The following is a 25,390-nucleotide window of genomic DNA, read 5'->3' on the forward strand; positions in this document are numbered from 1 at the left end:
TCTGAGATCCAGCTAGTAGGAAGGACTGGTACAGGGAGTTCAAATAAAGCCTGAAAGTGGAAGGGTTTAAAACACCTGTGAGAAGACACTTGAATGCAATGTGAAAGAAAACAATGCTTTACAAAAATGTAAAGAGGAGGAACTAGAGTCAGAATGAAAAAACCCCACTGTATACAAAATAGTTGCTGGCTCAACATGAAGACATTTGTGGGAAATGAGAACAGCAGTCAGGGTGCCTTAAAGATTAATGTTATGATGAAATTTGCTGTGAAAGAGAAGGTGCCAATCCTATGCTATTTCCCTCTGAGAATGGAGGAGGAAGAGGATGAGACAAGTACATATTGTTGTTTTCCAGGTAATAATATCTCTCCTATTGTCTATGTAATGATGTCCCAGAAACTGGACTGATATGTACCACCTATGTACAGATGGCATCCCTGATTCTCTTTACATGTGTTGTGGCATACCAGATATCTCACATACACTTGTGGCAGCTGTAACTGTCCATTAGCTTAGCTTGTAAGATTTTTGTTAAGTCAGATCCCATAACAACTTCAAATGACTTCTTTATAGAACAGTGACCATGTTGTCAAGGAGCTTTAATTCCATGACAAAAAGCAATCCCTGAACTGTTGTCTTCCCACTATACATGAACCTGTTTCAAGCTTAGGATAAGTAAAATTAATATCTAGTTTTTGTTATAGCTATCCTTCCCTTCTTTGTTCGTTCATTTGTTTGTTTTCTTAAGGTAGAAGTTTTATATCTTTTGGTTCTGTAAGGCCATAGCGAAGCACTTTGTAAGACCGGGATGAAGATTGTCCCCTTGAGACTTGCACTCATTTTTAGCTTGCAGAGCTATGAGATACTGGACTGTAAAACTGTGACATTTTTATTAATAGAAATACTATTTTAGGTCATTTAAAGGACATTTCTGTGGCTCCCTCTGGGCACGGTACAGTCAAACTAAGTTTCAAAAATAGATCCAATTAATTTTTAAAGACTGAAACATTTGCAATTTCTTTGCTTATGCTTAAGAAAATCCAATGTCAGGTTGTAAATATATATGGAAAATGGGCATCTCAGCTGAACCAAAATAAAAAGAGAAATAAAGAAAATAATTTTTAAAAAATAACTTACTCTAAAATTACATTGTCCAATAGCAGGGGTAAATACAGTTAGAGTAATATATATGAATGTTTTCTTCTTCCTTTATAGTACAGATATAAGCCTCCCCCCGATCTGTTTTTCAAGGAGAAAACATCCGTCTGAGAGAAGATGCAAAAAAAATACCCCAAAGGAGGCTACTCTTTAAAAAACAGCCAGCTATTACCCACCAAGGATTAGGTTCAAAGGACTATTGAAGAGCCAGAAACAAAAACTTTAGGAATACACTCACACCTGTACTACAAAACAAATAAACAAACAAGCATGCATCTAATTATTCTGTAAAACTCTGTATTTTCTCCTGCTGCTTGGTCTAAACTTGAGTAACGTAGCGTATAACATCCACTTAGTCCTGTGCCAAGCATAGTACAGGCTAATCTGGTGTCGTGGTTTAAGCCCAGCTGGCAACTAAGCACCACTCAAACTGCTCGCTTCACTCCCCCACTGCCCCAGTGGGATGGGGGAGAGAATAGGAAAAGTGAAAGCGAGAAAGCTCGTGGGTTGAGATAAAAACAGTTTAGTAAGTGAAATGAAAATAAAATCAAATAATAATAATAATGTTAATAATAATAAAAATTGTAATGAAAAGGAAAATAACAACAACAACAACAACAAACAAGAAAGACAAGTGATGCAAATGAAGACAATAGCTCACACCCTTCCGACCCGATGCCCCGACGGCCCAAGCAGCGGTCCCCCGGCCAGCTTTCCCCCTAGTTTATACAGTGAGCATGACATCATATGGTATGGAATATCCCTTTGGTCAGTTGGGGTCAGCTGTCCCGGCTGTGTCCCCTCCCAACTTCCCGTGCACCCCCAGCCCACTCACTGGTGGGGTGGTGTGAGAAGCAGAAAAGGCCTTGACTCTGTGTAAGCCCTGCTCAGCAGTAACTAAAACATCCCTGTGTATCATCAACACTGTTTTCAGCACAAATCCAAAATGCAGCCCCATACTAGCTACTATGAAGAAAATTAACTCTATTCCAGCCAAAACCAGCACATCTGGTTACATGCACTGGTAATGTAACAGTCCAAATAAGCAAGGTCCAAAATCTGTTTGCTTCATCTGAGCAAAACCAATGAACTAGAGCAAGCTCTATATGAAATATGGTAGGTACAGATATCTTTTCCCTTTTCCTACAGAAGGCTAGCAGCTGTAGCTCTCACTGACAAAGTGGAAAATGAATATTTCAGGACTTCTAAGATCTGAAAAAAAAAATATGTTTCCCATATAGTTCATTCACATATGAGAGGAGAGAGATGTAATCACTAGGTTTTAGACATTTCTGGTTAGGAGCTACTTTTCAAGACTTCTGTTGAATCTCAGATTTGGTGCAAAACCACAGGTAAGATCAAAGAGAAGGAGGGAATGCAACCCTGTACTGAAGTGGCTGGAGCATTCAGCCATTCAGAAGCCAGGGCTCCAGTGCCTCTTTTCAGTACCTTTTATGCATTTCTTCTGAAATAAAAATTATTGAATAAACTATATCTCTAAAAAACCCAAAACAAACTCTCCCTCCCAAAAAACAAGCAAGAGATACAGGTAATCCCGAAGGCAAGCACTTGAAGACTTTCTACATTAATGCCCCAGACACTAAAACACAGCTACTTCCAAAATTTTGATTTTGGTTTACAAATCTTGCTGTTTCTGCTGTACCGTGCCTCATAGTCATTTGCTGGAATAAAGGACTCTCCAAAAGATCCTAGCCCAGGAGTAATAGAAACTGTAGGTCTGAAATTCTTTAGCTGGAAGAGGATCTAGAATCAAGATATCGGTTTCCAATGTATGTACTCCTGCCCACTGGATTATTTGAAAGATGAATGGTAGCACTACCACAATATTTTAAAATGGATCCACTTGTGCTTTCCAAATTCATGTACCAGTCCTTTGGGAAGATTCCAGTTTATGTCTCATGGATGTCTCATGGATGCTGAAGGCTAACGCATCATTCTTATGTAATCCATAGTATTTTCTTTGCATCTTTGCAGCATTAAAACTTTTATTTTTTTCTCTCTCTTCTCTTCTCTTCTCTTCTCTTCTCTTCTCTTCTCTTCTCTTCTCTTCTCTTCTCTTCTCTTCTCTTCTCTTCTCTTCTCTTCTCTCTCTCTTCTCTTCTCTTCTCTTCTCTTCTCTTCTCTTCTCTTCTCTTCTCTTCTCTTCTCTTCTCTTCTCTTCTCTTCTCTTCTCTTCTCTTCTCTTCTCTTCTCTTCTCTTCTCTTCTCCTCTTTGTTTATTGAGTGGGAAGGGAAATGGCCTAGAGGAAGTATATGACCTGTACGTACTTTCTACATGCTCAACTCTTGCTTCTATTTACCTTTATGAAAGGAATCTAATGTTTAAAGTTAAACCTTGCATGTTTACACATTACACTTGTTCCTGACATCCTTGTATTCCTGCTTTGTATCGTAGCTCCAGACAGCTTCCCTGTCATCCTGTTTTCTGTTAAAGTAATACATTTCATTTGCTTCTGGTCAAACTTTTTTTAGTCTAGTTTCTAACAGCTAAGTTTTAACAGTCCTTATCTGTTATTAGCAAGAATTCGTAAGCATAGCCAATGAAATAATCTTGAAAAACTGTCGCTTACATTTACTTGTACAGGTACAAAAGCTACTCTAACTCCAGTTTTTAATGATGGACATGATTAGCATACATTAACTGACAACCTAAAATATATTTCATAATTATTTACTCAGAATGAGCTACCAATGTAAGTTGTGAAAGGCAAATGTTATCTGTATTAAATGTAAGCAATTATAAAACTACATACTATGCAAGAGATTGTAAGATTGGAGCTGATAGCCCTAACAACTATACCAGAATTCATTCTATAGCTATAATAGTGCCACACAGCTGAAACTGGAATAATAGCCTGAACAAACAAATTAACAAAGAAAATTCTTTTGATTACTATTCGCTATAGAATGTAATGGATGCAAAACACTGATACGATTTCTTTTTTTTTTTTTAAATGTATCTCTTAGCACTTCTAACAGGTATTCAGCAACAGATAGTATACATGTAAAAATCCCATTACAATGCATTGTATTTCAAATATTTTTTCTGTTTTGTTATCCTCGTACAGTCCATAAAAGGCTTATTTTGCAATGCTGTTTCCCTCAGAGGAAAAGAAATAAAAAACAATAAATTAAAGAGACTTTAAATTCATAGCAACTTTTACAAAATAAATTAGTAAGTTGCTATATCCATTTTTAGGTGCATAAAATCTAAACCTGAATATCTTTCACTTTATGCAGGATTATGTTCTTTCCCTTTAGGCTACAAAACCCATTGAGATCAATGGGAAACTTGATAAGGTTTAGCTCATGTCCTTTTTATGAACATTATAGCAATAAGATTTTATGGTGCTTGCACAAAAGCTAATAAAAATAAGTTTTGAACTTATATTCCCAAATCATCCACAAACTCATCATGTGATCCATGAGAAAGCAATGGTTAAGTTAGCAGGTAAGAATCTTACTATATGCTTTTTAGCTCAGGCCACATCTGTCTATACAGTGAGCCAGACATGTGGTTTGCTCAAATAATCATAGATCAAACAAGTTCAAGGTAGCTAAGTCAATGACACTAGCTGAGGATTCGGCTCAATAACTTGCATTAGTATTTAAGTGCAAGAGGGGCTATACACATACTCACTTAAAAGAATTTATCATTCTGGCTGAGCTGTTGTTACCCTGCATAACTGATATAAACTAATTTTTAGTGATTTCGTTTATTGGTAATGAAAGAAGTTGTCTTTTACAATAAATGTGGATTTGAAGAGTGCATTGGGTTTGATAATTTGCTTACCTATTTGATGCATTAGCTTACTACTACCTGACAGCAATGGGAACTCTGATGTCTCAGATGATATATTTTTTCCACACTCATTTCAGACCCTTGCAGCTGGAAGCACTCTCAAATGCTTGTAATGTTAACAGTTGTTCATATTTTCTTTTGTCTCATGTTAAAGGCCATAACACACTCAGGAGCAGGGCTATGGGTTCACTGATATTGCTAGTCACTTCCCAGGGAAAGTGTTTATCATCTCATGCTGACCTCCATCTGAGTCCTTCTATTCTTTAGTTTATTCCCTCATGAGATAAGAATTGGTCTTGCAAGTACCAGTAAGCTGCACTGTCATGTGACATGCACGCTGACATTTCCCTCCTCGGGCAGTCTTTGTACTTTTCAGAGTCTCTCACTTTAATTCCAGCTGTCTTTTCAAGAGCCAGATGTTCTGGTTGACAGTTCTGTTTACACCTTTCTCTATTTTTGGAACTTATCAATGGTATGTGATTTTAAAATGTATATTTAAACAAGGCTGTATCAAGGATTGTAGCATGTTCAGAAGGTGGAACAAATTCCCAGCAGGGGTTCTTTTGAATTATCTTCAGACACATCATCTTCACTACTTTCAGGCCTGTTAACACTCACTGATGCAAAATTGTCTTAGGGTCAGTGTATAAGAGACCTGGATTCACTGTGCAGAAAGAACAGAATATAAGAAATTTCCCACAAGGAGTGAATGAGCAAGAGCCTCCACAGTGAGATCCCAGGGGCTCCTTGCAAACCACTGAGGAGCATGCACAGTCTAGACAAGGAGTAATTGGACGTTTGCACACAAGGTCCATGCTAAAACTTGCTGCAACGAAAACATGTCCAGTGACTGTATTGCAATCTGTACTCAACCTCAGGCTTTCCCTGCTCTAGTGACAGAAACATTGCCTGTTGCTCAGGTGCTGTTCCTAGACTGATGTATAGAGACTCCCCTCTCTGGAGAGAGGTATCATTGCTCTTCAAGGCAAGGCTATCATTGTACAGCCAGATGAGGAACGGCACCTCTCACATGTGGCTTTTCCCATTGTACACATATACCTTTTTCACATTTTAACTTCTTATGAACAAGCTAACCTAAAGTCTGTGACTTTTCTTCCTTCATAAGCATTTAAATATCTTAATTATTATTTGTACTGCGAGTTGTTTTTATTACTTGGTCTGTATATAGATACAGATTTCTCCCCATTGGCACTGTTCTGTGCAGTACATATCATCACGCATCATTTACTGAGGTCATAAATTTCACTGTATTCCCCATTTAGACCAAAACAGAACCTATCCTTATAGAACACTGGGGTATGTCATACTGGGGAAGAGGCCTTATTCTTCCATACAGGATGCTGCAGGGGAAAAAATGAAACAATCCCCTAAACACAAAAGGCAACCATTAATTAACATTGTGATCTGAAAGTATGTGAAATATGTTCACTTCCTGCACAAAGAAAAGCAAGCCAGTTTCCTTGCAATTAAAACTGGTCAAGTAGTACTAGTGAATCCAGCACTTAAATTATTTAGTACAAGCTAGTCCTAAGGCTTGTGATGTCTTTTGTTCATTGGCATTCAAACTTTATGAGAAGAGCAATTGTTCTGTGGGTTGCTCATAAACCGTTCATAAATTGATTACTTGGACTTTATACAGTATTATTTGAATTGCGTGATAGATCACTGAAATTTCTGCTTCATAACATAAAACAAGTAATGAACAGCAAACAGCTTACGAAAAATGAAAACATGAAACTAGAACAAGTTAGTAAGTTAAATATTTACAAGTTTAAAGCATCTGATAATCATCTGAATATTCATGACTGCTCTGATCCAGCAAACACTTACTTGCATGCATATTAACAGACATTTTCTTATGTTGGTTGTCTTTCAATTTCATTGATTCCAATATCTTTCTTTGTGTGCCCTATCATCTGATCTCTGAAATGGCATTTTAGTTACACAAACACTACCTTTTTATAGTCATACATAAACCTCTATGTATCAACAATTTTCTTCTCTTCTGTTGTATTTCCCTTCAAACCTTCCTTCCTCCAGGGAGATGACATCTTTTTTTTCCTCTGCATTCTAAAACAGAGGTTTTCCTTGGAAAGCTTTTCCAAGGGGGTGTTGATCGACAGCCGGCTGAATATGAGCCAGCAGTGTGCCCAGGTGGCCAAGAAGGCCAACGGCATCCTGGCCTGTATCAGAAATGGTGTGGCCAGCAGGAGCAGGGAGGTGATCATGCCTCTGTACTCGGCTCTGGTGAGGCCGCACCTCGAATTCTGTGTTCAGTTTTGGGCCCCTCACTACAAGAAAGACATTGAGGTGCTGGAGTGTGTCCAGAGAAGGGCGACGAAGCTGGTGAGGGGTCTGGAACACAAGTCTTATGAGGAGCGGCTGAGGGAGCTGGGGTTGTTTAGCCTGGAGAAGAGGAGGCTGAGGGGAGACCTTATCGCTCTCTACAACTACCTGAAAGGGGGTTGCAGAGAGGTGGGTGTTGGTCTCTTCTCCCAAGTGACTAGTGACAGGACAAGAGGAAATGGCCTCAAGTTGCGCCAGGGGAGGTTCAGGCTAGATATTAGGAAAAAGTTCTTTACTGAGAGAGTAGTGAAACATTGGAATAGGCTGCCCAGGGAGGTGGTAGAGTCACCCTCCCTGGAGGTATTCAAGGAACCTGTGGATGTGGCATTGTGGGATGTAGCTTGATGGACATGGTGCTGTGTGGTGTTGGGTGGGTTGGTTTTTGGTGTGTTGTGGCTTGTTGTTGTTGTGTGGTGGTTTTCTTTTTTTTTTTTTTTTTTTTTTTTTTCAGGTTGGACTTGATGATCTTACAGGTCTTTTCCAACCATAGTGATTCTGTGATTCTGATTCTGTGATTCTGTGAGATTCACAATTTCTTTGTTCAGGTGAATGTAGAGGAAACTGCTTTTGCCCATCCAGCAATTTTCTCTTTGGAAAGAGAACAACTGTCTAGCTAGCTGTTGGCCTTCATTTCTTTGTTTTAGGAAGCCACCAAGAGTAAGTATGACTATCCTTTCTTCTGAAATAATCAGCTGTTGGTTAAAGAAAGAAGAAATATCAGGAAACATCAAGTAGGGAAACCTTTAAAATATATGAACACGTATACATCATGTGTTAACTTGAACAAGTGACAGCAAAAGGATTAAGCAACTCCATCCCTACAGGAGTCCAAGACACGAACTTTCCAGATAAGATAATACTTTCCAGACAGGACAAGAAACTTCTTCCTATTGCAAAAGTAATGAATGATATGAACTTAAGGAAAGGACACCACTGTTACTTTCTATATACAAGGCACCAAAAAAACCTGTGAAGGAATCTGACAAAAAGCAAATAAAAAACCACAAACCAACATATCCAGGTCTCCTTACACCTAACAACATCCAAATAAAATACACAGGACTGGTTGTTCCTGTGGCTATCTAATATTTTGGTTCAGAAGGAAACAAAAATGAGGGGTAAAAGCAAGCCTTTTCTGTTTTTCCTTCTCTTTTGTAAGGCTCAGCTTGCATTTCAACAACAGCAAAAAAAATAGGCCTCTTAATTCCTGATGGTAAATCAGTAGGCCAAGTGCTTTGGAGTTGCTTATCTGCTTCAAAATGGCATAAGGCAAGCCTAAAATGCAAGCAATCACAACGTGGACTCTTACTACCAACAACACAGAAGGATTGCTGAAACAGGATCAGTCCCATTTCTTGATTTGGTAATGTATGAGCAAAGAAGTACTAACTGTAACTCCTTCTTTCTAGGACTTCTTTTGAATAAAATCCTTTTTTTTTTTTTTTTTTTGTCTTTTCTTTCTTTCATCCCTTCTCTATTGTCTTGAGAAAACTTTATTTTACAGCCCTGGGAAATATCTGGCCACTTTCTACCAATGTCCCCACCCCATAGACTGCCCTCCAATGTGGGGACATAGACTACCTATCAAGCAGCTAGTCTTTCATTTTCCATCTTTCATTTTCCACTTTGTTTGGTTTTCTAAGTGCTCACCATTTGCTGTCTGCTGTGTTATGCAACATATTCTCTAACCAGTAGTGCTGGAATAAAAACTCTGAAGTGATGACCCCAAGGTGGGGATTCAAATACAAGGTTGCAGTGTTTCCCCTCGGGGTGTGAGTGTGTCACTGGGGTGGGTTTCACTAGCAAGGACTGGCATGTTTGCTTTTTTTTCCTTTTCAGTTACATCTGGGCAGCAATTTAGGTGGGAGGATATTATTTTATTCTGATGCAAACGTTACTTTATGAATCAAAACCAGATCCTGGAAACAGAGGGCAAAAAAATTCTGAGTCACACTGACATGATAGAGGAGCTTTGAAAGACAATCCATCAGCAAGGTTTATTATCAGACCTGGTTATCCTTCCTAATCCCACAGGTTAGTTACTGGGAAAAGAAAGAAAACCTCTAGCAACAAAGATGACATATTCCTTGCATACATTGATGAGGACCCCAGTTTCTCACTATTTGAAGTACGTCACCCTAAATCCTCATTCAGAGGACGCCAGAGTAGTTGCCCAGGGATTGAGAGGACTATTTTGCAGCCCCCCAAATAAAGTATTTGGTACTGGTAATCTGAGGGAAGCAAAAAGTTGCTTTATGAAAATAAACATAACATAAAACATGAACATAAAAAGGGGATCAAAATTATTGTGCCCTTTTCTATGTTTGAATACCAATATGGTCTTGTGTGATTACAACTCTCATTTAACATGCTGACTTAGCCAAACAGAGAGGACAAAACTTAAGACATATGATTTTACATTAACTTCTCCCTCTGTCATCTTGACTGACCTAAATCAAGTAGAAAGCTCCACTTCGCAAAGAACAATCTTAGATGATGCTGCAGTTTTTAAAAAGCTGGGCTTGAATAGGTCAGTGATGCATCAGTAACGTTAAGAGTTAATTGTTGTTTCATTGAATTATTTAAAATAAATTTAAAATCAGTAATCTCCCACATTCTCTTAGATTAGTGGTTTGTTTTCAGAGTTCCAGGTCAGTCATAAACCTTTGTGAAGAAAAAAAAAGAAACCAAAAACACACACTAAATATCTCTGGAGAAGAAGGAAGATAAAACAATATATTAAAAAAAAAAAAATCACATCTGTCAATGTTGAAGTACATCTTTGTATGAAGAGATGCTCTAATCACATTAAATGATGCTCAGTGATCCCAAGATCAAGATTCACTTAAAAGAACTGTCAAGAGGCTACTTCAAGGGACTCTAGTTGAAATTCATAAGAGGACGAGGAAAGTGGTGAGTAGCAAAAAAATGATTTTGCATTCTGTCTCAGAGGAATAGAGCCAGACTTGCACAGAATGAACAATATGCTGATTAACATAAGGAATGGCTCCTCTATCAAGACCATTCACTTTTAGATAAGTGTTAGGAACTACCTCTTCCTTCAGAGGGCAAACCTTCAATGTCCTCTTTTCTAAACTTAGGGTACTTAATGGTAAAAGAATTGTTTCAGGCCATCTCAGCTTCAAAGGGCTTTTTAATCCACTACATTTTGAATACACATACACATAGATTAAGTGATTACTGAAGAAGTAGTTATTTCACCTCCAGCTCTTTCCGAAATGAAGCACAAACTCTGCAGTTTATCTTGCAGAGACCACTGAAGGGACTCTAAGGGGATCTTATCATAGCACTGTCAGCTTCTGCTGGTTTCACTTTTCCCAGTCAGAGAAGCCACCAAAGATGAAATGTCTTTGTTTCTTCTTTCCAGCCAGTTTATTAACCTAAACAGCTGTCCAACAAATCCCCACAGGCCTCTTCTCAAGGCTGAAAAATCCCACACATTTTTTATGATAATATCAGTTTGGTTTAGTATTTTAGTTTCTATTCATCACTCAACTCCAGTTTAAAGTCTTGGTTTGTTCTTCTAGTAACAAGAGTTTCTCTCTCCCATTTTCTATCCTCTTCCATCTACAGAAATCTCACTCCTATGCTTTTATTATCCTCTAGTCTTCCAAGCAGAACGGGTGTCTCCAAATAGCCAAAAATCCAGACCAGAAATACTTGTCACTTTCTGAAGAATGTATTGCTCTGTGGAAGGTAATGCATAGAGACTACTATACTGTGATTTATCTGATTTAACCAAAACCTTGTGGTTTAAGCCCAATAGGCAGCTAAGTCCCACACAGCCGCTCACTTACTGCCCCCTGGTGGGGTGGGGAAGAGAATCAGAAGGGTAAAAGTGAGAAAACTTGTGCCTTGAGGTAAAGACAGTTTAACAGGTAAAGCAAAAGCCACGCAGGCAAGCAAGGCAAAACAAGGAATTAATTCACTACTTCCCATCAGCAGGCAGGTGTTCAGCCATCTCCAGGAAAGCAGGGCTCCATCACACGTGACAGTTACTTGGGAAGACAAATGCCATCGCTCTGAACTTTCTCCAGTTCCTTCTTCTTCCCCCAGACTTTATATCCTGAGCATGACATCATATGGTATGGAATATCCCTTTGGTCACTTGGGGTCAGCTGTCCCGGCTGTGTCCCCTCCCAACTTCCCGTGCACCCCCAGCCCACTCGCTGGTGGGGTGGTGTGAGGAGCAGAAAAGGCCTTGACTCTGTGTCAGCACTGCTCAGCAATAGCTAAAACATCCCTGTTATCAGCACTGTTTCCAGCACAAATCCAAAACACAGCCCCATACAAGCTAATATAAAGAAAACCAAAACCATTGCAAACCTCCATCCATTCAATTGATGATTAGGCATTGGGGAGACAGAAAATGGCCAGCTTTTCCTGGCACAGGAATTTGCTGGAATATAAACATGGCTTAGGTTTAAAAATAAGGAACTATCAGTTCCTAACTTCACTGTGTGTTAAATGTGTAAGTATCCATTAGCATATATTTTGTTAGTTGGCATTTGCAGAATGTTTGAATAACTCGTGGGAATTTAAATAAATTAAAAGCATAGTGATAAACTGAAGCAATGAGAGGTACAGAGTACGAGGGGAAAAATATTTCATGTGCCACAGTTATTTTTCTGTCTATGAAACAGCAAATTTCTCACCTTTCTTTACATTTCTGTGATAGTGATGCAAATCTAAAATTCATATATTTACAAATGTTTTCAATTTTCATCATCAGAATGGGAGTTATGCTGAGATTTGTAAGAAGCTCAGCTAGTCAATCTTTAGATTTAGATTTAAAGGTATTGTATATGATAAATGTATTCTATCTTGGCTGGCACATGCCCATTTATTGGTGTAGTCTCAGGAACAAACGAATTTAAAATACTTGATGGACCACATAAGATGAAAAATAATTCCAGTGGAAAGCTGGACATTAAAGGTTTCCAGAGGTGCATAACCTGGTAACAAATTTTTATTCTAATGGTAACCATCTTGCCCTTTCCTATAATTTTTGTTTTGTCTTCAGTTTTACTCAGGTGTGACATATTTGTGATACAAGAAGCCACATGACAGCATCTTTAGAGAGCCAAGGTCCACAGAACATAATCTGTAGAACCTGAAGAATGAAGAGGGCAGAGTTTTCTAGGACTAGGTTGTAAGTAACAATAATTTGCAGGAGATTGTAACACTCCACTGTGGGCAATCACTGAAAGCTAAACTGATCTCAGACCTGGAGGGTGTTAGCCCTGAAATCTCTGCTTCCCAAAGACTTTGTCATCTTGTCATCTGTCTGTAGGACATCTGTCTGACAGCTATGTCATCAGCCCTCATGGTAGCACAGGTCTACATCCGCTTGCACAAAATAACCCCAGCATGAGAACTAGACTTGGACTGGGACCATCATATATTTTGTTAGCTTCGTCCTCCTAGAGCGTGAAACAATACTGAAAAAACATCTGCAGCATTCTGACCTGATCTGGATAGCCTTAACTGAGTGTGAATTCAAGAGATTTACAGTAATCTAAATGAATCAGTCACATAGCGTTATTTTAATCTGAAATATTACCCTGGTCATGTTGTAGTCTCTCTTAGGCTGAGATCCATGTAATCTAAACTAGATACTGAAGTTAATGCAAATTGTTAAAGCTTTATTTCTAACCAGTAGAGAGAGATAGTCACCTCCAAAGGAGTATTCATCAAACCAGAATCATCTTCTGGAGGTGTTCGTTTTCTCTTCACTATCAAGGAGTCTCTTCGAAGTCTAAATTTGCCTGCACAAGTTACAGTAGATAAATCCCTTTATTTTCTCAGCTACTACATTTTTCCCACATATTACAAAGATTAATCAAGATCACTCTTGCCTTACTTTAATAGTTTTCAATTTCTTCCTTCTTCCCACCTACTTTGTAAAACTGTGGAAATAATATTTAATAATTTAAATACAATGCCTTAAGTAGGCAAAAAGGAAAAAAAAAAGATTGACTGGTAAGTTAAAGTTTTTGTTGTCTTAATTTCTGAATGCTTACTTAACCAACCTAACATTTTTTGTGGTGTTTTTTTGGTTTTTTTTGTTTTGTTTTTTTTTTTTTCCCCCCCAATTATAAGAAGAATGGCTTTACCACGATGACTATATGTGTAGCTAGGTTTTGGGTATTTTTGCTATAGCATAGGTTTTTTGCTATGTGTATAGCTAGGTATTTGTAGTTTGTGTGTTTTAGTAGTCATATCAGTCATGAAAATGTTTTCTGATCATGAGCTACTGTGCAAATGACATACTGATGTTCTAGAACTAATTAGCATAATTTAACTATTATTTACATGAAATTGTGTAGAAGAGATAAAGAAGTCTGCAGTGGAATGGCATAAGTAGAACAGTCAAACCTTTCTTCATTTCTACTAAAAAAAGCAAACAAATCTTACTTTTTAAAATTAAACAATAAGAGAGCTAATGAGAGTGGGATGAACATTTGAACTTTGTCTTTGCTCTATTAGCAGAAAAGCATTGTATACAAGAACACACTTTTTCAGTCCATCATAAGATTGATACACAGGGCAGATATAATTCTAACTAAAAGACCTATTTAATATGGAAATAATAGTAACAAGCCTTTGCACTTCAAATGGAAACAATTCAGACTTCTTCACAAAACCAGAAAAAACTGTCTTGAACAAAAAAGATACAATTTGAAGAGATAAATTAGGTTCTCTTAGATAAAATCAAATAAATAAAATTAATAGTAAAGGAAAAAAATACTTTCTACCTAAGAATTATTCAGACAATCAAAACAGAAAGGAGCAAGAGAACTGGCGAGGTTCAATGACATGATTGATAATATATAAATGGTGTCAGAGGATTTTTACTTTATGACAGCATCAATTGATTAGATCTACATGAGGGCTTGCAGTAAGTGCTACATAAATATACACTCAAGTTTCTTGGCTTTATAAATTGAATAGAAAAAGTGTTAGAGCTAGGGTAAGAGTTAAAAGAGATGAAAAAAACCACCTGTATAATTTTGGTCACCTTAGTCCACAAGAAATTAATTCATAGCAGAACTAGTACAAAGAAGGGCTACCAAACTGAGCTGGGAAAGGTCAGCTCCTCATGTAAGAGTATGCTAGGACAGCACAACTTATTTAGCCTAGCAGAATGGAGGTTAAGCAGATATGTGCTTTCTTTCCATATTAGAATGTAAAATCAGGAAATGAGACAAGCTTTTTCATCTGAAAGACAATGATCTGTAAGAACACATTTAGTCAGAAAATTAGAATAAGGCTCCCCAAACAGATGTGTGAGTTCCTGGAGCAGCTGTCTAGTGGGTACAACAGATGCAGAAGGCTAATTACTTACATTCCACTTATACCAGATGTATAAGAGTTCTCTCTCTCTCCCACAGTTGTTTCTGTGTTTTACATTAAACAATTATGGGATAAAACAGAAATAGCCAGTGAAAAAGGGGCCTAAACCCACAATTTCTTCTATGTGCTCTAGCCACTGTGAAACAGCTTCTTCCTTTACAGACCTTAAATGCCTCCAAAACTTCACCTTTTACAGTGAAGTGCTACAGGATCAAAAAGAGGAGTCCTCAAGCATTCCTATCCAGCTTATTGTGGGCCTGATGTTTAGGATCCCAGCTATAGAGATAGAAAGGAAGGTTTGAACCTACTAAACCCAAAATCAATGTTCTTCACACCTGTGTCTTGTGAGAACAACGATCCATTAAGCTCTACTTATATCCACTGTATGTAGTCTGAGAGCACCAATAATGTTAAATATTTCAGAGGACTTCAGCAGAGGGATACCTTTTTAAGATTCCATCATCTTCAGTACACAGCTTCTAATCTGATTTGCAAAGGACACCCAAAACAAGCAGTGAGATTAATCTCAACTAATTTTACCCATCTTAAATTAGGCATTGAGTGTAAGACAACTAGATGCAAAATATTTTCAAATTAAAAACAAACAAATACATAAGCATGTATGATCCATTCCAGGGAGCAGCAGAGACCAGCCCTTCACCTCGTGACTGATGCCTGCCTGGTCAGCAAAGACCCTTTGCTTATCTTATCACGGTAGTTTCCACATTAGTCTTCAGCCTCATAGCTCCTAGAAACTTAGCTATCTTTTGTGCGCCAGCTAATAATTATTTTGCAATTTTAAGTTATATGTACCATGCTTGCAGATTAATTTCACGCAGCGAAAGGTATACTGAAATAAAGTGACTCAGCGTGGAAGTACTAGATCTAGAAAACCCTTTCATAATCAAAGAAGAAAAATAATCAACTCCAGAGGGTGATTGCACCCTGTGTTAGGAGTGGATCAACTGCTCTCTAGAAGTACCTGTTTTTCTCACTTAACTTTGGATGGAGTCACCACTATGGATTTTTTTGCTAAAATCACAGAATCACAGAATAATTAAGGTTAGAATAATTCTATCTTCTAGATCCCCATTCACTAGAAGCATGAGCTACATACTGAATGGTGATCTTTGTTGAATCAGCTGAGCCCTAGTGATTAAGGGACAACTCTATAAACCTCTCAGCAATTCTCAGGTTAAAAAGTGAAATGTGCAAACTCCCACAAAGAGTTTATAGAATTTATATGTCTTTGTGTTTAGGCAATGTCCAAAAAAAGAATCACAATATTGGACTTAAATGCTTTGTTCCAATTCAGATACTAAGTTATTCTTTGGATCTGGTCCTTGTGTCGTGACTCTCAGTGTCCATCTTAACTGTGAAACAACTTTTTTCACTCTTTATTTACTATATTTAATTATTTACTATATTTAATTTTACTATATTTATTTTATAATTAGTTTCACGTACTTAATTTCAATAAGTTTTAGGATATTAATGAAAAATGGCCACTTTTCCACCTGCAGAACCTCCTGTCCAACTGGTTCTCCAAGCCAAATGGTGTTTGGCTGACTACACCTTGTATTATTTTAATAGCTTGCTGGGACTGATAGAAGAGAAAGAGACCTTCACACCCCTCCAAGAAATTATAATTAGGAAAGAATTCAAGAAATGTCAGAACACTTACGCTTATTTTTTACAGTGTCCTTCAGGAATAATATATTTGATTAGAGGTGTACCATGGGAGATTAATAAAAATAGTGGCTGTGCAAAAGGTACCACATTAGAGGTTTTTAATATGTACACTAGAAAACCAGTAGAAAGCAAGCAGAAAACAAAATAACTGCACTGTAAACTTCAAATGCTTATGAAGTTTTTTCTAAACTAAACCCCATTTGCTATTAAGGATTCTTTTTTAACTTCCTCTGTTAAGTTTCAGTCTACAGTAATTTTAGAACAGCTTTGTTACAACCTTGTTAATATATGGATTTTAAAAGAAACACCAATACATTCTTAATGTTAGCTATGTCAATGGTGCCGCCGTAATACAGTGCATGCTAGATAACACTGATGATGGTAAAATAATTGTAAGCTGTGCTTCTGCTTCTGCTGGCAAATAATCTTCATTATATTGTTCTTACATACTGTGTACAAATCTATTGTGGTTCACTGAATTGAATGCACCCTGATCATGTACCATGAAAGTCGTCAGTTATGTAATGTTCAATAAGTGCTGTTGCAAAAGATTTTACAGTGCTTTCCATGCACTAGAATTTAATAAAAATAAATTTAACTTTTGTATTTTCATTTGAACTATGAATTGTCTATATGAAAAATCCATCTGAAATCAGCATTTGTGAGTGCAAATTAAGCATACAGCAATACTGTAAGAAAAAGGATGTGTGGCTGTAACAAACAGGGTGTGTGGCCTACACCTTAAACAAGCCGTTTTTGCAAGGCAGTGGGAAAAAGGGAAGCGATGAGCTTTGCTGAGGCAGGGTGGTGTTGGCTCCTATCTTAACTAACTCCCCCACTTTGACTTGAGATGCATGTGCAAGGAAAAGGTCACATCACGGCCACAACTGGAAGAGGGGTATATCAACCACCAAGAGCCCCCACACCCTCAGACTAATTTCAAGAACATTCCAAGTACTTAAAAGATACTCATTTTGAGAATGTTCCATGTACTCCAAGTAAATAGTGCACCTGCATGTCAAGACTCTGCCTGAAAGGAGAATCCCGGGAAGAAACAGACTATAAAAGACACAAGGACAGACTGGTCGAGTGCACCCCGCCATCCAGGAACCACAAACCAGACATTATGCAGGATAAGACATCACATGCAACCAATAAAGGATTTTCTGTTGAATCTCCTGGTTGCTTGGTGTTAAGCTCGCCTTTATTTGTCCATGGGAAATCATGAAACCTAAATGCAACTTGTCCTTTAATGCAGGGCTTTAGGACTTGTGTTGAGACAAATATAATTTTCACCAAAAATAAAGTCCTTAGTATATTTTATTTTCAAAAATAATCCATTGACCATTGTTTATATTCACATATTTCAATGTGAATGTCCAGGCTAAAAACTGAAAGGTAACAAACAAACAAAATAACCAAAACATGCTCAAAGACACAGAGAAAAACCCAACCAGCCGTGCACATAGAAGCACACAAAGATGTTCAAGTAACATTCTTAAACATGTTCGTAAATGGGCAGCCACCCGAAAAAACACCTATACCCAATGAGGTTTCACCATTGACAAATTCAGATCTTATGATCCAAATTTGTAGCCTTAACTGGACCAAGCAGCATGGCTATTTTTCTAAATACAAAGACAGAGTAATAAGAAGTCACTTTTATATAATGCTTGCTAAATATTGAACTGCTATAAAATGTAAACTGGTATCATACAAGAAACATCTCCATAACAATTGGACCTGTTGATCATAATTTTTAGGAGCATGAAGCTGAACTAGTAGGTTTTATATTAAATTAAATTAAATTCCTGATTCTACATACATCTCTGCCTGAATGTTGGTTCCTCAGCCCACTGTGTTCTTACCACACATCAGCATTAATTGAAGAGAAGGTCATCTGAGCAGATACATATTTTGGAAACAGTTAAAATGTACACCTCCTCAGTGGTGGCACCCAGCATCCTACTCTGACAGGTAACCATGTTCTAATATCCTTTTTCATAAATTTACCAACTTTTTGATATTCAACTTCAAAGCAGTTTTTTTTACTCTACCTCTTCTATCATCAGACATTGTCCAAAAAACCTACTCTTACAAGGACTAGATTTGTGTGTGTATGTGCCTTTCTCATCTAAATTTATTTACTATCAATTTATACATGTTGGTTCTTTGAAAGAAGTCGCTCTTTGCTCACATGGCTAATTCCCTTCCTTTATCTATAATGATGTAATTTTGTAAGACTTCATTTTGCCAGATCACTCAAACTGAATTCTAAATTCTTCTGTTTTCCATTTTTTTATTCCCCATAGTCCTTCTCAGCATGTGTTTTGGTTATTTTCCTGATCAGGGAAATTACCAGAATTATATGATTATTCAGATGAGGTGTCACAATTTCTTCTGATCACAGTAACATATTAATGACAATTCTGTTCCTGATAAATTCTGGGAAATGTTTGCTTTCTTCCAACTGCTTTACATTATTTTGTCAGAATCACATTATGAGAGCCTGTTCTTTCTCCACCTCGTCATTTATAATAAAAAAAATTCCTATCTTCCATATTGTTTCATTGTTCATGATCTCCTTTTTTCTGAATAAAGTCTTCATATTTATGATTCTTCTCAAACTTCAATCATTAGCAAATGAATGTTCATTATAGAAAATAAAAGATTAATCTCAAGAGTATTTTGAAAAACAACTGATTTTCAACACAAATACTTTCTTTGCACCATAATCTCCCATTCAACATTTTCTGATAGTGTTTGCCTTTGAGCATGCTCCTTATTCACTTCGTAACTCCTCCATAACTGAAATTGGTAAATGTCAGTCATCTCCAGTATAACTAATAGTTTCTTATTTAGCAACATATGCATTAGTAATGCTCAGATAAGTGTTATCAAACAAATTTTAACAGTCTATAAAGTTGCTATCTTATGAAGAAAGTTGTCAGACAATCTAGCAAAATCTATCTTTGTCTGTCTCACAGTGTATTTTAGCCCATTGCTCATTTATCTTCAAATAAGTACTCATATTTTTATTTAAAAATTGATTTAAGGCCTTGTATAACCTTGAGATCAGATATGTAAGTTTAGCCAGATGTCTTTTTATTTTCCTTCAAATATAATCAATATATTTGCTATTCTTGGGTGGTAAACTTGACTTTATGGGTTTATTAATGTTAATTACCAGACCTCAAATATCACGCTTGTGTTCTTTCAAAAGCCAAAAATTTATTCTTAATGTAATGAAAATATTTATAATTTAGTTAGAGAATTATTATTATTCCAAACATAGTTAATACAGAAATTAAAAAAAAAAAAAAAAAAAAAAAGAAAACAAAGAAAATAATGTTATTGTAGAAAAAGTCTCAATAATAATGGTTTGGTTACAAATACTACACATACACTTCATAGTTACTGTTACTTTTCCTCTGGTCTTATGCTCAGTTTTATGGTATCCTCTATAGGTACCAAGAGTTTAGACTACCTACCAGTCATCATCACTGTGCTGGTTTTGTCTGGGATAGAGTTAATTCTTCTTCATAGTAGCTAGTATGGGGCTATGTTTTGGATTTGTGCTGCAAACAGTGCTGATAACACAGGGATGTTTTAGCTATTGCTGAGCAGTGCTGACACAGAGTCAAAGCCTTTTCTGCTTCTCACCCCACCAGCGAGTAGGCTGGGGGTGCACAAGAAGTTGGGAGGGGACACAGATGGGACAGCTGACCCCAACTGACCAAACAGATATTCCAGACCATATGACGTCATGCTCAGCATATAAAGTCTGGGGGAAGAAGAAGGAACTGGGGAAAGTTCAGAGCGATGGCATTTGTCTTCCCAAGTAACTGTTAGGTGTGATGGAGCCCTGTGTCGTGGTTTAGTCCCAGCCGGACTAATCACCACACAGCCGCTCACTCACTCCCCTTCCTCAGCTGGACAGGAGAGAGAAAATATGAGGAAAGGCTCGTAGGTCAAGATAAGGACATAGGGAGATCACTCACCAACTACCATCATGGGCAAAACAGACTTGACTTGGGGAAATTAGTTTAATTTATTACCAATCAAAATCAGAGTAGGATAATGAGAAATAAAACCAAATCTTAAAAAACAACACCTTCCCCCCACCCCTCCCTTCTTCCCGGGCTCAACTTCACTCCTGATTTTCTCTACCTCTTCCCCCTCCTGAGCGGTGCAGGGGAACAGGGAATGGGGGTTGCGGTCAGTTCATCACACGTTGTTTCTGCCACTCCTTCCTCCTCACACTCTTCCCCTGCTCCAACGTGGGGTCCCTCCCACAGAAGGCAGTTCTCCACGAACTTCTCCAACGTGAGTTCTTCCCACGGGCTGCAGTTCTTCACGAACTGCTCCAGCATGGGTCCTTCCCACGGGGTGCAGTCCTTCAGGAACAGACTGCTCCAGCGTGGGTCCCCCGCGGGGTCACAAGTCCTACCAGCAAACCTACTCCAGCGTGGGCTCCTCTCTCCACGGGTCTACAGGTCTTGCCAGGAGCCTGCTCCAGCATGGGCTTCCCACAGGATCACAGCCTCCTTCGGGCATCCACCTGCTCCAGCGTGGGGTCCTCCACGGGCTGCAGGTGGATATCTGCTCCGCCGTGGACCTCCATGGGCTGCAGGGGGACAACCTGCCTCACCATGGTCTTCACCATGGGCTGCAGGGGAATCTCTGCTCTGGTGCCTGGAGCACCTCCTCCCCCTCCTTCTTCACTGACCTTGGTGTCTGCAGAGTTGTTTCTCTCACATATTCTCACTCCTCTCTTCCCCGGCTGCCGTTTCCTGGTTTTTCCCCCCTTCTTAAATATGTTATCACAGAGGCGCTACCACTGTTGCTGATTAGCTCGACCTTGGCCAGTGGCAGATCCGTCTTGGAGTCGGCTGGCATTGGCTCTATCAGACATAGGGGAAGTTTCTAGCAGCTTCTCACAGAAGCCACCCCTGTAGCCCCCCTGCTACCAAAACATTGCCACACAAACCCAATACACCCTGCTTTCCTGGAGATGGCTGAACACCTGCCTGCTGATGAGAAGTAGTGAATGAATTACTTGCTTTGCTTTGCTTGTGTGCGTGGCTTTTGCTTTGCCTATTAAACTGGTTTTATCTCAATGCACAAGTTTTCTCACTTTTACCCTTCTGATTCTCTCCCCCATTCCAGCCGGGAGAAGTGAGTGAGTGGCTGTGTGGTGCTTAGTTGCTGGCTGGGGTTAAACCATGACAATCACACAGGAAAGGAGAAATTCCAGCAAGTCATGTGTCCTTTGCTGGAAAGAGTAAGATGTGTATGACAGAGTTTCTTCTTCCTCCTGCCTCTAAGATTCACTTTGGACTATTTGTCTAACACACTTTTATACCTTGATGTTTCTTTGCTGGTCTGCAGCTCCACGTTTCATCCAAATTTAGTATACTAGATGCATTTTGCATATGTTGAATTCTTGTTCTTTGATCTCTTGTTATTCCTGTAACTGTTTTTGTCCAACTCCTATTTCTTTCACTGATGATTGTTGAGTTGTTCATAGCCTTGCAATCTCCAGTAACAATCTGTGCCTCCCATCTTATCATCCCATGCCGTTTTCATTTCTACTGCGTGATGTGACCTTACTTTCAAGACCCTTGCTATCATGCCAAGCATTTATTTCTCTGTGCTACTTCAATATCTGTTAGAGCCAAAAATACTGTTTTACACAGAAGAACTACTTGCTACCACTATCTATATAAAAATTATATTTATAACAAATTAAATGTGATCTTCTGCTAATTAGAAAAAATGTTGTTTCAGCTAAACCAAGTGAAAACAAAACTCCAGACAGGTCAAGAAAAGCTCAGACAAAACCTGACAAGTCTCAGGCCTCAGGTCTTGCAAACTTACTACTAAGCCTGTGACTGGTAATTAGTAATAACAATGTTACATTTACTGGGTTGCTGGGCTAGAGAAATTAATTAAGTCATGAACTACTGGAGGAGAGAAAGGGGAATTAAGCCACTGAATGATACTAGTAGTGATATTCCACATCTGCCTAACCCTTTGCTTTTCAGCTACCATGGTCCTCTCTCCACCTCAATATTCCTTTCACTTTTTTTGCACCAGCTTTTCCTTTATCATGCCAGCTTTTTGGCATTTTGGCAACCTGAAAGAGTCTGCAAAGCATGAAAAAAAGCACTTGAGCAAGTGCGAGTCGGGAAGCAACAGTATGCATCCCAATTAGGGGGAAACTGGGACTTCAATGGACAGAGGTTAGATATCAATAAATTGGTATGGAATTGTCTAAATTCTGAAGTGTTATGCCAGACCTCAGCTAATAAGGTCTTTTAGAAGGATCTTCCACATATCATTTCCATGGTATTTTTTTCCCAATATGATGCAGAAACATCTTAAGGGATATACAGGGACTTGTGCTTTTATGTTATTTAGACACTCTTGAAAGTCCTTACACTTCCCAAAATCCGAATAAAAACCAAAAAAACACATGAAGGAGACAAAATTAAGAAGATATTCTTATCGCTATTGTCAACACAGAACTGTATTTACCTGTCCATATTTCTACAGAAATCTGAGTTGTAAAGTTCGTACTCTGTCTTGTATTTAACATAAGAAAAATATAAAATAAAAAAAAAAATAGCAAAAGCTGGTAAGAGAGATTGAAAAGGAATGAGCAATGTCCTCTCTCATAAGACATAGTATGAAAGGCTTTAGAAAAGTATGTAAGTGAATTAGCACCCTTTCAAAAGTTTTAATTGCATAGCCTCAGTTCATTCATATAGAGTGTGATGCTCTTAACTTCAGACAGCAGCACTTCATTTACATCCAAAACTTTGCTAAAATGCAAAAAAAATGGCCTATAATACAAAAGGAGTTTGATGCACACACTCTGCAAAGTACGTTGTATGTGCAGTAATGTATATGATGCTACACAAATCAGATATAACAAAATTCTGCAAATAGTTCCTTGTCAGTAAGCTTACAAAGAGGAACTAATTTCTGGATATGTATATGCCTACATGGATGCCTGTATACTTTTGTCTTTCTCTTCGCTTTCAAGTTTTTGTGATTCTGACCTGTTTCTTTACATTTGAAATGACTAGATTTTTCAAAGTGGTCCTTGATTTTTAAAAACATTTGAACTTTTGTTGTAAAGGCTTAGTTCCACAGATCCTCAGGGATCTGTTTTACTCTGGTTCCATCTGTGGGAACTGGGAATGTCGAAGATGTGTTAAGGAAACACCACATTTCTGCAGCATCAGGATTCCGTTTTTTCATGGAGAAGCTATGACTGTGTTTTCTTTACGGAATAAACAGTGAAGGTACTGAAACAATAATAATAAGCAATGCAAAAAGAGGATGTAATATAGCATGCTATTTCAGAAGACATTTCAGACTGATATGTACTATTGTATTTTGAAACTTACGAATAAATTAAAGAGGTCTATTAAGATGATATGGAGAAAAAAGAACCTAAGATATTACAGAAGAGTAAAAGAATGCCTATACCACATAGCAGATGGTAGTATAGAAATGTCTGAAATAGTATTAAACCCAACTAGTGTTTATGATTTATGCAAAAGAGTCCTCTTGAAGACATCGTATTAACTCTGAAAACAGTCTTGTTTCCTTAGACTGGCACTGTGCTTGTGGATCAGAGCTTACTTTCTTGAGCACCTTAGTACCCTCATACAATGATGTATCTCTGTGGTACTATCAATGGTGCCCAGTGACAGGACCAGAGGCAATGGCCAGAAACAGAAACACAGGAGGTTGCGACTGAACATCAGGAAAAACTTTTTTACTGTGAGGGTCACTTAGCTCTGACACAGGTTACCCAGAGAGGTTGTGGAGTCTCCCTCCTTAGAAATATTCAAGATCCATCTGGACATTGTCCTGGGCAGGCTGCTCTAGGTGGTCCTGCTTGAGCAGGGTTGTTGGAACAGATGAATTCCAGATGTCCCTTCCAACCTCAACCATTCTCTGATTCCATGCTCTGCCAGTTCTAGAGAAGTTTCAGTCAGTAGCAACTTCAGTGCTTTCTGCATCATCATCCACTGTAGAAAATAGTCATGGCCCAAAAAATAATTGTTTTGTTAAAACTGGAAAAACAAAGGTGGAGATAAAATATGACTGCTGTCTATAAATATAGTTGCAGAATTAATACCAGGGAAGAAAGAAGACCAGTGTAAGCCAATGAACAGTGCTGGCATGAGAATGGGAAGGTACATAATGCCAAGAATAAATTTGCATTCCAAATTAGAAGCAGATTCCAAACAAAATTTTTAAGTGGTAGTAACCTAGAAATAAGCAATAGTGCAGTTTACCGGGAGAGCAGGGAAATTCTCTCTATGTGCTTTTAAAGTGGAGCTCACACATTCAGGAAATGAGAGACTGAAAGTCTCTAGTCTCAATTTCAGAGTCTCAGTCTCTCTTTAGGAGACTGAGAGTAGGTTAGACTCTCTGAGTATGTCTCCACTATTAAATAAAGGCCTGTGAAAAAGTGAGCTCAGAAGCTGCAGCTTTGATTGTTATGTATACTTAAAAAGGTCTACTGCTATAATTTGATTTTAAGGTTACACAAGGAAAAGCGGATGATTGTAAGACTATTTCATGCGAAGAAACTCTGGCCATAGCATAGCGTTTTATAAAAATAGCAGAGGATTCAAAAGTCTGAGTAATTATTGCAAATTTACAGATTTCTTTTCCTAATGTCTTGTGAATAATAAATTGGACAATTTAAAACTGTCAACTTTGTTAAAAAAAATTATAGAGATAGTGTGAGGTGGAAGCAGGAGAAGTTGCAACATCCTACTCATACTGAGACTTTTTCTGAAAAAAAAAAAGTTAAATCTTTAGTATATTACAAGCTGAAGTAATTATCAAATAAGGGTGTTTGCTAAGGCTTAACTATTATCACTCTTAGATGGGCATAAATCTCATAACAATTTAAAGCTGGCCACACTTCCATGTCTTTCATTC

This window comes from Gavia stellata, chromosome 1 (assembly GCF_030936135.1).
Source record: "Gavia stellata isolate bGavSte3 chromosome 1, bGavSte3.hap2, whole genome shotgun sequence".
Taxonomy (NCBI): Eukaryota; Metazoa; Chordata; class Aves; order Gaviiformes; family Gaviidae; genus Gavia; species Gavia stellata.